The sequence below is a fragment of the Brachyhypopomus gauderio genome, chromosome 7, assembly GCF_052324685.1.
Source record: "Brachyhypopomus gauderio isolate BG-103 chromosome 7, BGAUD_0.2, whole genome shotgun sequence".
Lineage (NCBI taxonomy): Eukaryota > Metazoa > Chordata > Actinopteri > Gymnotiformes > Hypopomidae > Brachyhypopomus > Brachyhypopomus gauderio.
The window spans coordinates 9,234,858-9,242,853 of NC_135217.1; positions in this window are offsets into that span (position 1 = coordinate 9,234,858).

The following is a 7,996-nucleotide window of genomic DNA, read 5'->3' on the forward strand; positions in this document are numbered from 1 at the left end:
AACAAACTTCAATACTCTGATCTCAGACTCCTGGGCTGTCTCTGTCTGTGCTTGTTGTACTGTTCTTATACAAAAGTCTGTTAAGGCGCTGACTCTCTCTCTCGTTAACCTGCTACACTCCAGATCAGCCTCCCTCTATTTAGCATCTAACTTAACCACGTCCTCATGACTCCCCTCATACTATTTTTGGGAAACATCTAAGCTTTGATTTAGCTCGGAATGTGTCACACTCCTGTCTTCGTGCAAATATGTTTTCCCTTTGCTTCAACAAATGTTCATTGAGGATCTTTCTGTCCTACATGCTGCTAGATTGTTTTATTGTGATTCATTTTCTTCCTGAAGTTGGATAACCCTATGCTAGAGCATAGCAGTGGTCTTCTTTTTCTCTTCAGTCTCCCAGACTGAATCATTATGAGCATACTCTGATTTCATTAATAGTTGTTCTGGATGGTCAACCTGATTTAAAGCCAGTCTGGGGTGCAAAGCAAAGTTAAGAGCTATACTGGACATGAACTTTGGTACTGCTGTGTCCTTTGGCTTCTGATCAGATGTCTCAAACAGTAATTCTTCTGTCACCTTCCTAATGGCAATGAAATTCAACCCAACCAAACTGTCAGCATGTCCTGAACCGGAAGTGCTACTATAATTGAGAATCATATGTTCATCTACAGGCAATTTCTCAATAATAACACTAATTAGTCAAGCAAGTTAATTATGAACCAACCTAACATAACCCTGGCAATCACAGAACATGCACTAAATATTAATAACACACCAATGTTATTATAATACCAAGGCATAAGTGATAAGCAAAGATAAAACCAAATATATTATCAATGAGTTTAAAATCTAAGATACACATTGCAGACTGTAATGTGTCACGGTGAGGCGGCCCCCTACCGGCCGCCTCTGTCCACAGCAGCTGTTGTTGTTGTTGTTGTTTGGTGACGTCATGTGCGTCCCTCAGGTGGGCGGAGCCCGTGATCCGTCTCACCTGAGGGTCGTTTGTTTGCCTATATATGTCTTGTCTTTGTACCAGTTGACCGCTGGTCATTATATCCTTAATTTGGAGATAGTGCACGGGTTTTAGGTTTGCACACTTTCTATTAAACCATCCTTTTTCCCTGAGACTTGGCGTGATCGCTTCCTTTTTGTTGCTCACCCCCGCCCGTCACATAATGACCCTGATGAGGTCACATACGAGAGCAACCTACCAAACTTACCAAAGCTAAATTGCAGACAACAAAAGACTGCAAGACAGGTTGTAAATTCTGTCTGTTTAATAGGTAAAATACAGGCACATATGCAAATGTTCAAATGCAGAACTGTTGTTTTCCACAATGCCAGCTTTATTCATGGACGTCCTGTCATAAAGTTCACCGGAGCCCTCGTTGATCAACGCAGTAAGATTACAGATGGCTATTTTGGTATCCCAAAAATAGCAATTCCTCTAGATCAGTGATTTCTTAGAATAACACAGATTTACAAGCTCGAGTCTCGTAGCAACTGGAAAGGCAGTTACAAACGCATGGCTATCTTTACTCTGTTCTGGAAGTAGGTAATCGCTGGAGACTGAATATCCACAATGAAGGCAGAAGGCACAATCAATACTGAGAATTAAATGGGCTAAACTCTAGGAGCCATATCCTCCTATTAGTGGACTGAGCAGCTCAAAGATAGGGTCACAGCAATACAATTCTGCTCAGAGTTGAGAAAAAAGGCAACGTAAAGGACAATTAACCCTAAATGCTGAGACCGAGACAGCTCATTCATAGCTCCTCAGTAACCTTGGTGCTTTCAGTAAAAGAAGCTTTGAGATTCAATTACAACTATACCAGACGGTTTCTGCAGCTTCTTGTCAGACAAAGTGAAGCTTCGGGATGTCATGCACACTTGAATCATTGAAAGTTCGTTTCAGTCTCACTAGGTGTCTGAGCACAGGACACTAAATGTGTCTGAGCGCTGAGGGAATTATTACTGAATAATATGTAAACTTTAATATAATGTAATAATATGTTATTATTTTCCATGATAATTTGAATAATTAGTCCAACAGGACTAGGTAGTCTTAGAGTGAGACACATTTGTTGCAATTTGATCACTCAAATTTATGGGGCGTGATCAAAAGAGGGAGTGATCACTTTCCCTGGCTGTTAGAATGTCAGTGACGTGGAATAAATATTAATCCAGTTTAATTAAGCAATTGGAAAATGAAGACAAAAATATTTGAAGTTGATTAAAAATAAAATGTGAGTTAAGACCAATTAAATCACCAGGTTACAATACAATATTTCCGAAGAAAAATTACTTCAAAGAAAAAAAAAAAATATTACAGAGAATAGGATGAGTTCAACCTCCAATACCTTGTCCTTTAATGTCACATTATCAAGACTAATCACCATGACAACATCAGGGAGGAAAAGCAAGGAGCAGAGCTGTATCAAAGTCAAACTCAAAGTCAAATTTATTTGTATAGCGCTTTTTACAACACAAGAAGGACCAAGACTCAAAAGGGAACCCATCCTCCATTGGGCAGCCTGTTAGCACAAGTCCGTATTTGTGGTCAAAAGTTGGTTCTATAGTTGTAGTTATGGTTCTAGTTCCCTGGACAAGTAGTAACAGTCCCTTTGATGCAGGTGGTGGGCCTCAGGTAGGAGTTGGCATCAGCACGTCCTCTTGCGACAATGGCACATCCAACCCCGGCATCAGTACATCCACTGGCAAGCCAGACCATCTCCCAGGTGCTTGTAGGTGCTTGCATTCAATTGTCTTAGGTAGAAGCATGCAAAAAGATAGACAATACAATATGATTTAAACATACATAGCTACACGTGCCAGTGATTAGCATGTGGCTCCTGCAGGCTAATTTATAGCAGCATAACTAAAGGGAGGGGTTCAGAGGTGACCACAGTCATGACCACAGCCAGCTCTCATCTCACCCCCTCACAGGCCTGCTCTTTGATAACAGGACATAAAGCTTCATTTTATGCTTTTTCCATGTAACAGGTATATCCCACAACCTTTTTTAAAAACAAGTTGTTTTATTAAAGAACTTGTATTTCTGCCTGGTCTGCCAGTTTATGCAAGGACACACTCAGGTAGAAAGGGTTCCTTAAGTGGTGCCTGTCCAGGACAGTTGTTTTATGACTGCTTTACTGCCTACTGTTGGTGCTTCATGTAAACACCGCAGAGCTTTTCTGGTTTTTATCCTTAATCTGCATGGCAGAGCCAGTCCTACACGCTCAGAATCATACACTTGCCTGACGTGCACTTGCACAGAAGATCAGATAAATCTGCAAATATCTAATAACACCCATTCTGTCCATATACTTGGTATTCCATACTGCCAGACAGCATGACAGAAGTTTGGCATGATCAGTGATCTCTCTTTCTTTCTTTTTTATCATCTTCTCTATTCCTCCCTCCCTCTGCCTCTTCTCTTACTATGTCTTGGTGGTCCTTCTTCCCTCTATCTGTCTCTGTTTTCTCTCTCTCTCTCTCTCTCTCTATCTCACTGTCTCATATAGATGGAGACCACACAGGACTGGAGTTTCACCTTGCACAAGGGAGCTGCAGTTGGGACAGAGGCTGTCATGGGTGCAGGGTTCAGCAGTCTGCATCCCCCCGGCAAGGTGCCCGCCTCCCCAGTCCTGCCCGGTGATTTATCACCTCGGCCCACTAACATGGACTTAACGCTTTCTGAGTGCTTCGCAGACCATGGAGGACGTTCAGATGAATTAAAAAAGGCCCACAGAAGTGGAGACAGACCCACCCACCTACACACACACACACACACACACACGTACACACTGGAAAAAGGATATCAGGAACGATGCCACCACACCCTCGCCACCATGGCACTCTGGTGCCAGTCCTAGTGTGACTCCATTGTAATGGACCATAAAGGAGATGTAGGCTTCTCTAAAATGCATTGGTGAGAAAACAAGTCATTCATCATAGGTCTGTTTGCCAGCTGGTATAAATAATGTAACGCAGCTTGGCTAAGCACTTCTGTTCGGCGTCACCCATTCTGGGCGTAACGCCGGCCCCAGCTGGATGGATTTCTATTGTTTACGCCCCAGCATTAATCGCTTCTCTATAGGCACACACGGACACACATCTGATTTTTTTTCTTTACGTTTTTACACTAAGAGCAGATTGCATGCTCACTTTCCGACTTGTGCAGGGGAAAAGCCACACATTAATGCGTGCAAGTCACGAAGGTTTGCGCGCGTACGTGTGTGTGACATGATACAGGTAGTCTACAGGTTTTTCAGTTGCACTCGAAGGGTAACATCAAATATCTGACGAATGTCTTTGTCAGGCAAACGTGTCGCCACATGCTCCCTTGTATTTGGTCTGACATCCTTTCATTCAGCGAAACTCTATTATCCTACAGTACAGACATTCTCCCTGGTAGAGTGTAGTTTATTATGACACAGTACATTAGTTGGCCTGTTTAGTTGGTGAAATCTCAAGGCTCACAATCATGTGTGTGTTTAAAACATGAAACTGTAGCCGAGTGGAACCACACTTGTGCTCATAAAGCATTTGTATTGTGTGTGTGTGTGTGTGTGTGTGTGTGTGTGTGTGTGTGTGTGTGTCTGTGTGTCTGTGTGTGTGTCTGTGTTAGATATTGTATTGGCTTAAAGATCATCTTTAGCACAGGGGCATAGCATCAAATGTTGGCCCTGGGCACATTTCACCCAAAGGAAATAAAGGAAAGGAATTATTTTGTTTGTATGGAAGACAAGCAGAGAATGCCATTTCTGCTCAGTATCAGCACTAAGGCAAAAAAGGATCCACAAACAACAGAGAGGCAGAGATGGAAACTACTGTATGAAGGGCAATAGACAAAAGGTAACAAAACAACGATGGTAAAAACGTTCCTAATACCAATAAACTGAACAAATCACATGCACAAAGCTCGATTGCTGAACAGTTAGTTAAGTAAAAACACCGTGGAAGAGGAGCATTATGGGAGTTCTGGCCTGTGGTACAGTCATGTTCCACCTGGCCTGCTGTCCAAAGGCCACGGGGTGTCTGCTCCCGGGTGGAGGGTGTCTGACGTCTGGTTTCGGGGCCGTGCTCTCCATGAGACGGCACCACCTGACCTCCTAGCCAGCCACAGTCTCTCAATCAGTGAGCTGGTATAGAGTGATAGAGTGAGCCAGTCCATGTGAACCACAACAGTCTGATGCCGTGCCTGGATCCAACATACCACCTTACCCAGGTGGTTTCTCACGACACAGGTGCCCTCCCGTGGTGACTGGAAGCTTGAACAGCATGTCATCCTGTAGGGAGAGGTTGTACAGCCAGACTCACCTCTCTGGCTGGAGTGGCTTCTCATGACAGCAAATCATTATCTCATTTTTAGAGAGTAGAGCATGGAAATGGTGGCAGAGCTCCGCAAAAGAGCCCAAACCAGTAGTGGGCCAAACCAGTTAAACTCCTCAGCTGGCTGCTCCACTGCTGTGGCTGTGTTCTGGTTCAGGACCGTGTATGTGTCAGGCCACTTAATAAAATAACCCAAGGCCGTGCTGACATCCACAGCGGCCCTCTCCATCAGCACACCGGAGAGGAGAGACCGGAGAGGAGAGACGGGAGACGAGAGACCGGAACGGCACTCCCTTCTTCTTTGCTGCACACCACTCACGTGTGCTTGGTGCGTGTGCAGCTCCACATCCACGTGCAGAACCTCGCCGTTATCGCGTGCACACCCGGCACGGTGACGGATGTCGGATCGGTATTCTTGCAGCGCCATGATCCAGCTCAAGACCCTTGGGCCCTCTCAGCTGCACGGGCCAAGTGAGAGAGGCGTGATCAGCACCGGTGCCTGGCGCTGTCGAGCGTGAGGAGCAGCTAATGCTCGCTGCTTTGTCAGAGGTTTGCCACTTGGCAAGTCTCATTTATGGCTCCACCCAGTGAATGAGTAAAATGGATACTCCACAGGGAATCGGTGTCGTCAATCTATTTAACTATATCTGGTTTCCCACTCTAGTTAAGGAGTACTTAAGTATTGACATTGCAGAATGCTGTCTGAAGGGTTGAGCCTCATGTGAGTTTAAGGTAACATGATTTATGTGCATGGTACAAGCACATTAACAGCAGGGATGACCATCACAGGAGCTTCTGGTGTGGATGGAAGTGTTTTCCAGTGTCCCAGCAGGAAGGGAGCGGAATATTCTGGAATAATTACATGTTTTGTAAAGGATGAATGTCAGAGTCAGCAAGTTTGGTAAACGAGTATTCCGTATTTAGTGTGCTATGCTTGATTATCCAAAAATGAATACTGAGTTTCCCTGGCTTGCTTATTTCACATTTACACTAAGACTGAATAACATTATAATATGCTGTCAGTTGTATCTACAAAGGAAAGCGTCAGACCTGTCAAACATCGCTAGTCTGATCCTGACTCAGGAACTTTGACATATCAGACTTAATTAGGCACCGGCACACCAGCTGAGTAGCAACTAGTTAGTCAGCATGATTAATTAACATAGTGGTTCATTCTGCACTTGGAAGAGGTGTATTAGTGTTAAGAGGTAATCAACATGCTATGATTTCCCAAGAGCTGTGATGGGAGATCTGGACCATGCTTAGGGCACAAAGACCTCATGGAAACTCCCACCAGTGGTATAAAGAGGAAGAGAACAATTAACAAGACTCTTGTGAAGACACATGTAATCACTCAGGAAGAAACCAAAAGAAACCCTTAATGTGCATTTCGAAATCATTCTGAATTGCCCACAGTTAATGAACAATATGTGTTGAGATTAAAAACAAAATAATAAGCATGAAGCTTAAGAGAGTAGAGAAAAATAAACTTATTTCAAGTTATTTGGGAAAGCTCACTGCTATAAACTCGATGATATTATGAGGCAGTCTGTCCAAGAGAATTTCAAAACTCTCCAAGATTTTCAATTCTATACAAACTGCATTAAAGAGTTCCTACAAAAGTGGCCATTGTGGTGTGACCATTCTTACTGGACCACAGATGTGCACAGCAGTTGGTAGATGAGAACAACACTTCACTGACCAGAGTTTGCCCCTCAGAACCAACCAACAATAACAACACATTTAAGCAATTAAGCATAACAAGCAAGTAAAATTCTTATTTCAAGTCCAAGTAACAGTGGGGGGTGTAGAGTCCTTAGACAATCCTATAACATGTGCAAATATGTACACAGTCCCACAATGTTCAACGATGTGTTCACAGATTGTATGTACCATGCAGAGTCCTGCATTCAATACTGTGAGGTAAAGTGGCGGTACTATACGTGTTGCATACAGCATACACAATATGCTTTGTGGCAACTTGTATGTAGTATACATCCATTCAAGTTGCCATAGAAATACGAGATGTGACGGAGGTATAGCAGTGTAAAAGTGTGTGGGAGAGAGCTATTCCTGAGTCTATTTGTGCGAGGAGTTCATCATTACCTGCGGTGTGACACCCCTGAATGCATAAACCTCCTGTAAGTTAAGAGCATCTGACAAATGCCATAAATGTAAATGTAATATACACAGGAACACGTGCAAGGCATATGAACTGCACACCACCAAGTCCAAATGGGACGAACCACAGGAAGGAGGTCTGAGATCCTGTTGGATCTCCATATCCAGATAGATAATACAGGAGCAGCAGACGAAGTCGTCACTGTACACTGTCATGGTGGATGTTTTAAAAAAGCATTATATAAATAAATGTAACTTGCTAGTAGATAGGATTCAGAAAACAGCAGTGGTAATATATGTGACAGTCCCCAGTGAAGAAAACATAAAAAGGAAAGAATATGAATATGAGTGTGGAATGTTAACACCCAGCTAGTGATGGCTAGTGATGCCAATAGTGATACGGTCACTTGGAGGTGGGAGCTGAAACCAGAGGAGTGGCTCTAACAGGAATGACACCATCCATCTCCATCCAGAACCAAGAGTGTGGGGACAAAATCACTCCCGGACAGAACCTTTCATTAGGAAAGCTATAATGAAT